The sequence below is a fragment of the Gavialis gangeticus genome, unplaced genomic scaffold (genome assembly GCF_001723915.1).
Source record: "Gavialis gangeticus isolate Ggan-Ray unplaced genomic scaffold, GavGan_comp1, whole genome shotgun sequence".
In the NCBI taxonomy this organism is placed as follows: domain Eukaryota; kingdom Metazoa; phylum Chordata; order Crocodylia; family Gavialidae; genus Gavialis; species Gavialis gangeticus.
In genome coordinates, this window is record NW_017729032.1 from 190,700,563 (window position 1) to 190,710,961 (window position 10,399).

Genomic DNA, 10,399 nt, shown 5'->3' on the forward strand with positions numbered 1-10,399 from the left:
GGAGCTGGCGGACATCATAGCACGCTCTATGGCAAAGATATTTGAGAATTTGCGGCATTTGGGTGAGATGCCAGAAGACTGGAAAGAGCCAACATGGTCCCAATCTTCAAAAAAGGAAGGATGGAAGATGCAGGGAACTGCAGGCCAATCAGCCTGACGTCCATCCTTGGAAAGATCCTGGAGAAAATCATCAAGGGATAATTTTTTATTGTTTGCTTTTTCTCTTCTACATGTCCTCTATTCCTGGTAATAAGAATATTTTCATTTTCAACTAATATCTCTTTTCTCCACTTTTTTCTATTTAATGGAGAGGCCCTCTTCACCTCAGTCAAAATGTATTACTTTCACTAGCTGGTTTTAATTACTCAGGTTTTAAAAAAAATCAATTACTGACCAAATATTTGTAACCACAAGAAAAAGTGGAAGTGTACTTGTAAGACAAAAAGTGATTGATTATAGTTCAAAGATATTTTAAGCTCTTGCCATCCCTTCCTGACAAAGCAAATGAGTTATTACTTTAGTGTTGATGTCTTTTTCCAGCACTCATGAAATCAGAAATGTATTGACAAGCTGTAGCTTAGTTAAAGACTGATTCAGGCTGTGGCTGGTTGTCCTTTTGGTCATGAGGGGAACTTGGGGAAATGTTTTTAATTACATTTTCTTTTCTGGCACTATCAGACAAAGGTGACATCTCCTCTAATGGACAAGCTTGCTCCCTCTCATTTTTATCTGTAGTAATCCAAAACCATGTTCTGGATGGTCTTTAACTGCTAACAGACATGAAACACTCTCTCCCACCACCACCACCAGCACCAAACAGTGATTTACTGGAAGGGGAAGTGTATTAGTTTGACCCAGCTCCCCAGGTCTGTATAAATCAGGTGCTTCAGCAGGACTTTTTGGCATTGATTCAATCAGCTCTTTAAAAAAAGCACCAAAAAGCCCTGCTGAAGTGCCCGATCTATACAGACTTTGGGGTGCCTTTTATTAGTCTGTGCTGTGCTCACACAGGGGTGCATGGAGCTGAAAGTGAAATGCCAGACTTTTTTTGTGGGGGGGTTCCACATTTGCAACCAGCCTTTGAGAACATCTGCTGTAGGTAAATACTTAAGAATCCAGATTCCCCAGTTAATACCATATTTACTTGATTCCAAGATAAGGATTTTTCCCATTCAGCATGAGTGGGGGGGAGAAACCTCATCTTAGAATGGAGTATTAGACAGAGTAGAGCATCACCATCCGATGTCTGAGCAGGAGCACAGCTCAGCTCAAAGCTTTGTAGACAATAGAAGCCTCTGTAGTTCTTCCTCCCTGCTCCCCCACCCCCGCTGCCACACTTTGCTGCTGCATGTCCTGACATCACCTGCTAATAGTGGCTGCTTACTTTACAGGTAGGCAGGGCTGCATATCCCCAGGCAGGACAGGGAGAAGGTTGTGTGGTCAGGATGGAGCTAAGGGGCCAGGAATGGGGAGAGGTGGCAGGTGGGGTCCTTGTTGGAGCATGGGGAGCAGGCCAGCAGGGATAAGGTTGTGGTTGGGCCAGGGTGGGAGCAGCATGGTGTGTGGTGCAGGCAGGAGTACAGAGGTGTGGGGGTTAATACGGAATTTCTGGAAGGGAAGTACAGGGACATCAAGGGGGTGGGGTGAAGTGGGACTGGGTAGGGAGCAGGAGCTCATGGAAGGAGAGACCCACCTGTAGCTGCTGGCTTCAGCTAAGCCCAGCAACCCATGCTGTCACTTAGAGGTCCAACATGCTCAACTGCAACCCTCCCCTGTGGCAAGGCCCTTCCTGTTACAGCCATCAAGCAGTCTGCTAGTCTGCCCAGTAGAGAGCTTTGTAAAAGGCTCTACTGTGCAGCTGGAGAGTGCCTCAACCATTAACCACTCTATTAACAGCAGGGATAAGAATGGCTATGGACATCTCCTGAGACACTGGGCTTCATTGCTCCTTCACACAGAATGGAGTCATGTCCCATTGCCTTCCAGAGAGTTTTCCCCTGCATGGAGTAGGCATCCTGCCCTACAAACAATCTAGCACAGTTGGAACTAGACAGGTGCTGAACTTCATGCATATACATATGCTGTTTGGAAAATCTGGGTAAAAAAATTGAATTCTTTTTTTCCTGTGACCTGCATGTTTCTGCAAAACCTGGAAAAAGAGGGCCCTGGTCCTGATGGGGTCTATTATAATATCTAATATAGATTCATTTTAATCTAAATATTTAGGAGGGGTCATCGTAAATTGAAGGTTGTCTTGGATTTGGATAAATGTGATCATTTTAAGCAGATCTAAAGACTGTAAGTATCTCTCTAATGCAGTGGTTTTCAACCTTTTTTTCTTTTGTGGACCCCTAAAAAATTTGAATGGAGCAGTGGACCCCTTTGAATTGTAAGTGTAGCTATTCACACACTTTTGATTGATCATAGTCATGTTTGTGGACCCTTCAGACATAGTCCACAGACCCCCAAAGGGTCTGTGGACTATAGGTTGAAAACCACTGTCGTAATGTAACAGAAAACACTGACTTCCACTGTGTACAGGAGCACTTGCCTTCAGAATCATGATTTCAGTGATGACATCAGGGGCTAAAAAGTGTCTTCCTAGGACCCATCATACACTTAATATTTTAGGTTTTCATCAAGCAGTAAAGATCTTTGCAGCTGGACAACTGCCCTGTAGGGGAAATCACACAATCAGTCTCATACAGAGATCAAACAAAAATAAAATATATCAAGCAACCAGGAGTAGTTTGGGAAAAGAGTTCAAGTAAAGGAACTTCTTATTTCCTCAGCGTGTCCTTCCATTGGGTCTGCACACCCTGGAAATGCTTCCAGAGATACAAACATGGAGTGACTGCCAAATGCAGGCTGCAGAAGGAGAGAAACATGCTCCACCTCATTTCTGGTATTGTTGATGTTGTAGAGTTGGGAGGGAAGTGAGTGTGCTGTTGGAGAACGTGGAGTCAGGGCCTTTCTTCTTGTGAGAGCTTGCCAAAGCTATTTAAATAGGCAGTTCCCCCATCTTTACAGAAACCCATTTTTGTATTGTTACAGCAGAAATATGAAGATAGCAGAAGAAAGCTGTTTACAAAATCCGTACCATTTCTGGTTTAAATGTTCATACTAATGCCTTTCCTGTGTACTTGAACATCAGGCAGCAACATATTGAGGGAAGAAAAAACTATTTTCTTAGAAAGGAAGGTGGAAAAAATAAAGCCACTTTATGACATCATTTTCAGCAGGTCAATGAGCAAGTTGCAAGATATAGTGGAAACAAACTGCCAGGAAATGTAATAACAACTTTGGAGTTATAACATTTTTTTAAGCAAGTTGATTTTTGTAATTCTGAGTTTGGAACTCAGCATATGCTGGGGATTAAAGTTCATGAAGTGAGGGACCAAATGGGTAATGGGTATTTTGCAATCCAAATGAAAATTATACGCAATACGAATTTAATGGAGGGAGACTAGGGGCATTGATTGCAGTTCCTTGAACTCTAAGGTAATTGCAGTTTAAACAGCAAAGATTCACCTATTCTATGAGACAAAAATTTACAAGATGTAACATGTAAAACTAAAAATGATAAAGAAACTCTGAGAATCAATTGACTATATATATCCACTGGTGATGAGGATGAATGCACTTATCTGGCGACATAGAATAAATTTAAAATGAAAGTGCACTTCTAGTTCTTAAAACAAGGAGATGAATATATTAGTGTTGCAGATACTTCCACTGACTATTGGCAAATATCCCCTGATGTTCAAAGTCTCACAGACACCATGTTTTCCCAATGACTGTTTTTCTAGCATAGTTTTACTTTTGATTGTAATAAGTCAATAAGGGGAAATCAGGTTAAAATACATTTTTTAAATAAATAAAATAACATAATTTTAATCTCATCCAAAATCTGTGAATTGTTCTAAATTACATTAACGTAAGCTTTTTTCCAGAGGAAGAGGCAGCCCCAAACTAACTGAATTGGCATGGCAAGCAAAGCAGAAGTACCTTTTTTCATAAATGCTGTTAAGGTAGAAGCATTAATATTGTAGTCTTATTTACCCTTAGTTTTATAAGCTATTGAATACCTGACATTGATGGCTGAATTAACTAAGCCATATTTACCAGAAGGTTAGAATTGTGTATTACTGGCTAATTATTACATGTAGCAGCATAGGAGAAAAAATCCAAAACTTTAAGTTGTTTTATTACTTGTCATTTATTTCTTGTTAAAGTAATGTACCTGTATATATGCTAACATTCTGGGGGATTTGTTTTGCCCTTGATACTTTCAGCTTATTCTTATGTTTTATTATAGCATTAATTATTTTACACTAAGGTCCCAAGCCAAAACCAGGACCCAATCTAGTTACTGTGCAAACACATAGGACAGAGAGGGAGTAGAAGGTGGGAAAAGGCACAGAGGTGATGTGGAGGTGAATGTAAATTCTTTAGGCTTAAAGAATTATTATTCAATAAGTGTTGATAGGCTGGCTGCCGTCAGTCACATTTATCCGTCTGCTGCTCAGATGCACAGAGAACTGTGCCCAGAACTGTTACAAACAGTTAAGTGATGTTGTTGTTAGGTATGTAAGTGAAAGTAGAACTTATTAACTGTTCAGTCATTGTTTAACCTCTCTAAGATCTTGAAGCTGTAAACATTTACACATCTGAGCTACATTAGGCATATCAGGGGTCCCACTTAACTCTGATCTCTTTATCTTGAGTTTAATTTTATACATAACTTAAGTAAAACAGCATATAGAAGAAACCGGAACAGAAGCATGGACTGTTTCATTATTTTTACATAAGCCTCCAAATGTTACCAGATTTCCTCCTCATCCCATTCTGCCATTGTCTGTTCGGTACATCAAAACAACTCCATTCATCAGACACATGGAGACTTCCAGAGTCTGTGAAAAAGAGCATGCTTAACGACACTTACATGGAGCACTGTTTGCTGGGTGAGGATCAAATTGAGAACCCTTTACGCCTATCAGGAAGCAATTACTTAAATAAGTAGTTCTGCCTCCCAAAAATTGCTTGTATGAGCAACTGCTCTATAGGCCTCCAAAAGGGCTATTTCTATACCCCTCTATGTACTGTAGCTAGCAGATCAGGTTGATTAAGTGTACGTGGTAAAATTTTTAGTAAATCAGTCTTTGTCTCCATATTATTTCCTTTCTTATCCTGACTAGTTCATTTGCACTTTTGCTTTTTCATCTTTTGTTGGAGTTTATTAATTGTTTGCCTTAGCTGCCATTTCACCTTTAAGTGAGGGAGAATTTTGCTTTAGTGAAATGTATTGAAATACAATGCAAGGTTTTTCTTAGATGACCTAATTAAAAAAAACAAAGGAACCAACCTCTAATTCTGAAAATATATTTAAAGAAAATAATAGTTTGCATGATCCTGCTCTCATCTTGAAGGGAATAAAAGATCCTTCTGTCTTAGAGAGATTTCTGGCTCCGAGTTGAGTCATTTATTCGTTGTTTGTTAGTGACTGGTCTATTGGTTCTAATTTTCTGTGGTTTTTGGATAATGCCATGAGGCTTACGACACTTTTTTCATCTCTGGTTTAAAAAAACCAGAATGTTTCTTATCTCTAGGCACTTCATATGTGAGCCTGTTCGTAAAAGCTTCATGAAGCTGAGGTCCAACTTAAGTCACATAGTAAGAGCAACTTTGCAGCAGTGCCCTTGCCCTTTATTTTGTTTGTCATTTGCAATTTTATTTATTTGCCAAGCCAAACACAGTGAAATGAAAGGAGGAGGAGATGACAACAATTGTGGAGGAGGCTGAGGAGAGCAGACAGGCAGAAGCCTGAAAAAATCTTCCCTGTTTTAAATTCTATTGCTCTAATCCCTTTTTCTCGTTTTGGCACCATGGTTGTGTATCAACAACGTGAGGCTCTCAAACATAATGTGAAATGTTCTTTAAACAGTAGTATGAGTGTTGCCTCAACAAAGTATAACATTCCTGTAAACACAGGGAGCAATTTTTTAGATGAAATTCAGATCATCCCCTTTCTTCCCATGACAACAGAGTGCCTGCTACTAAATTGCCTTCTGCCCAAACCCTGTCTCACATGACAAACAGCTGTTGCAGAAAAAAAACTTTTGCTAGTTTGAGAACAGAGTCTATAAATAGGAAATAGCTATTAAAATATCTCAAACTGTCAGAACTTTGAAGTGTGACCATTGTAATGGGCCAAATTCAGTCTTTATATAAGAAAATGAACTCTGTTGACTTCAAATAAGTCATGTCCTTTTATATCCCAATAGAACTTGTCCCCACTAAATGTTCATGCATGTGCAGTAGCTCATAGATCAGAACTTGGATATGTCTCAGTTCTGCTCATCCAACCTAAGCTGATACATTTTTTTCCTTATTTTTTTCCCTGAGCTATTTCTTATTCTCTTAATGAACTAATCTAGCAAAATTTGCTAATGAGAAAGGCTGGCATGTTCAAATGAACCAAATGGAATGCAGGATAGTCTGTACTAAAATAACCAAATTAGCTGTAATTCACTTGTTGGCTAGGGACACACATTCAAAAAGCCTGAGTTGATTCAATCTTTGCAGGTTAGTCTAACCTGGTAGGCCAAATCAGTTTTGTAATGAGACAGACATCCCAGAAATGCAGGTGCATGCCTGTAGTGGCTCAGGCTAGAAGCAGGGGAGGGGGGTGCTAGAGCAGCCCTCCCTTCACTTGCACAGAACTGAGCTGAGGGGTGGCATGGCCAGCCTCTGGTAGGGCCCAGCAGGGAATTAATAACAATGTTTATCACCCCTAAATCAGTGTTTATCACCCCAATAAGAAAATAACAGAGGGACATCACCAGCTACCCTTTAATTCAGCAGGGACCATAGCCAGCATGTGGTTTGCTAGCTAATACACAGACACCTCTTGGCAAGGCAGAGGGGAGGGGGAAATAGCTGCTTAGCTGGGAGTGGTGAGGGGGAGGTGGGTGAGCAGCCTGCAGTCCCTGCCAGAGCTGCAGCCAGGGAGCAGGGGGGAGGGCCAGCCCAGTTGTGGAGCAAAGAGCCCTGCCCAGCCCAGAGAGCATGCTGGGATGTTTGAGGGATTGTGATTCATCTTAAACCATCAAGGGGCCTGGGACAGACATTGTATAAACCGGTTTGACTCAAATCAGTTAAGCTGAATACTACATTCAACCAGGTTTATCTCAAACCAGTTTATCTCAAACCAGTTTCAGCCATTTTGAAACTGGTTTACGTGCACTGAACATCTGTTCTCTTACAGGTTAAAACCAACTTCTGATCATTTAAACTGGTTTATGTGTAATATCTGTCCCTAGCCATTAAGTTGTTTGAAGGCCAGTCTGTATGTAAGTTAATTTTTTCTAAGCTTTTATTTTGAAATAGAAGCGTTCACACAAAATTATTCCAAGGTAAGTAAATGTTTTAATTAAAACTGATTTAGATATTTCATGAATAAACTGGTCCAAACACAACACTGATGTGTAGGCTACAAGTGATCCCCCCAGGCACACCATAGACCAAGGTCTGAAAAGTAGTAAAAAATGGCTTGAGAGCCTAGATATGATGCTGCAAAGCCCACCACTCAAGCACATATCTGAGCCATTTATTCTGATTAATTTGGGCTTGAGCATGTGTAGAACAGGTATGAATAGAGACTTATCTCTCAGCATTGCTCTTGGTTTCACTCAAGAATCTGTATAGATAGCTTAAATTTACTATATAGACAGTCTAACTTTTTGAAGTACCTTTTTAAAATCACTATCAAACTGTTTTTTCTACTTCCTACTAAATGTAAACCCACTAACCAAATTTGGAAGGTACGGTTTGCTTCATAGCTACAAAATACTGCATAAATATCAACTCACCCTCCATGCAGCCCCTGTGAATGAGGTAGATTATTGTATAATTAACTTCTTGCTGACTTCCGAGTCAGACAAAATTCCTACTGAAATTGGACACAAGTAGAAGATCAAAAATGAAATCCTGTAGTTAGTGGACGTTTTATTATTGATTTTGTTGAGGTCAGAATTTCACCTGAGCTCTTTACTGAAGAACAAAATAAATACGAGTGTAGGACTGTTCAGGAAGCACTGTTTGTCTCAGATACAGGCTTTAACAACCTTTAACACTTGTAAAATGTTCCTGCATACTTGTAATGCCAGATTTTGTTGAAGTAACTGGTTCAGGTATTTTAACATGCATTGAACTATGTAAGCATTTGAGTAGTCTATTCTAAGCCCATATTATACGCATAGTGAAGTCCCACACTGAACCTCTGAGGACAGTATTTCAGAGGAAGAATGTACACTTTCATCTGCAATACTCATAACAAAGACCTTGATCCTACAAATACAATTTCAATGGACTTTATGCCCAAAAGATGGAAATTTCACCCAGAGGTACAATAGTCTGTGCATAATACTGAAGAATTGGTAATATGATATGGCAAACAGAAAGTTGATCCTTCCCAATGATACTTTCTTCTTTGATTAGTGAGATATATCAACCAATGGAGGTTTAGCCTTAGTCATGATGAATAAGCTTTAATGATGCATGTTGTGAGGCAGAAGGCTTAAAATCCTCAAATCCATTTCACTCTGGGATATGTACATATGTTGTCACATGCAGTACATATTTTTATTTAGTTATAGGAATCATAAAATAAGAGAACTCACAACAGTTTGAAAATTCCTGAATTGGTGAAGAGTGAAGGAGGAAGAAAGGCAGCTGCTTAGCCATCCTCCCAGGCAGGGATCTGTCATTGGGGCCATGCCACTACCATTGATCATGAATCCCATTTGTTCCAGAGTTGTGTTGTAAAAAGAGAGCAAGTGTGTGTCAACAGGACAGATTTTACCCACTGGAAATGAGAGGGAGAGGGAGTGAGAGAGAAAGATCTTTCATCTTGTCAATGCCTCTTCATCAAAATTCTAATCACATTGCCTTCATTTCAGACCCCTCCATTCTCCTTTGCTTTTCTTCTGTCTTCCCTTCCTCTCCTTGTCCTGATTCATCTATCTCCATTGCTCAAAACAAAACTTTCTCCCTTGCATTGCCAATGCTTCTCTTCTTTCAAGAAATGCTACACCGTCCCTGTTGCTCTTGTAAGAAACAGCTTGTTGCTTCTGTAACAAGAAAGAAGACTGACATTTGAAACAAATTGGTATTTTTAAGATAAAGCAGGGCAAAGCTACACATTCAAATGGAAGTTGTTTCTTCCAGGTTTGTAGACCAATGTTATACAGGGATGTTCTTGTAAATCTTATTAATTACTGACCTTCATTTTTCATTGTCTAAAGTGTGTTCTCTGTGCAGTACAGATCTTCTGTAGCAAAAAAAAAAAAAAAGAAAAAAAAAGAAAAAGAAGCTCTAGCATTTCTTTCTGATGCTTCTCATTTCAAGAGAATAATTAACATATGAAATAGAGATGGGAAAAGTAAATGTTCAACCTTGGAGAATTTGAATTTCAGAAGGTGGCTGACAAAAGTTTGATAAAAATGTTTACAGATTCATGTCAGGAAAAGCTGGCATCCTTATTAAGCTGTGTGAAGCCTCATAATTTGTTTATGCTGTAAAGTTGTCCCTTAGCCACAGACCATTTTAGTAGCATACAATACTCTCCCACCAAGGCTCTCATGTTTCTGTATAGACTTGGTGAATGATTCAAACAGCAACAGAGAACCCCCTACTGCAGTATTAAAAACAGTTTTACTTTAACCCTTTTACTGCTAGCACACAAACGCCTTTGTTACGCTGCAATCATTTACCCTATTTATACTGCGGCTATTTTGCAACTGAGCAGACTTTAAAATACATACTGTAGAAGCACAGCATGTATAATAGGGCTGGCACAAATTCTAGACATACTAATGGAGATGTAGTTTGCATGGCAGGTCTCAGTTGATTGACAGATTGCCAGTAAGTGGTAAACTGTAACTTGGTAGAACAGAATGGCTGTTCCTTTGTGGTGAAACTCAATTCCTTTATCAAACCAGTGCCTGACAAGTAGAGTTGAAAGAGGTAACCACCTGACTTATCTCATTTTAGCCCCTCCTCCTGTTCTCCCCCTTCCATGAAGTTACTTATTTTTATTATCTCTTAGTCTCATTCCCCACAACCTGGCCCACTGTACACTCACAGCTATGCCAATTGGCATAGAATCTATGGTAAATTTCATATACCCATTTTCAGAACGACTTCCATCTAGATATGTAACTTACATTCTAGCCTTTACAATAAAATAAAGTCTGCTCCATTCTTTGAAAGCTGTCCCTGTCTATACCATGGGCTAGAGTCTCATTTCTTACGCTATTTCCTGTTGGTGTTGCTCTGTTGACTTCAGTTAAGTTACTTTCACATACACAGATTATAACTGAGAACAGAATCGGGTCTG

At 39.6% G+C, this 10,399-nt stretch overlaps 1 long non-coding RNA gene across 1 annotated transcript; it reads right to left on the bottom strand.

The window, feature by feature from the left end:
* Positions 1-7,369: 7,369 nt before the first annotated feature.
* LOC109303352 lies at positions 7,370-9,689 on the bottom strand. The gene is made up of 2 exons (XR_002099066.1): positions 9,284-9,689; positions 7,370-9,131 (listed from the first exon to the last, which is right to left on the bottom strand). It is a non-coding gene; the product is annotated as an uncharacterized LOC109303352 (long non-coding RNA).
* Positions 9,690-10,399: the final 710 nt, after the last annotated feature.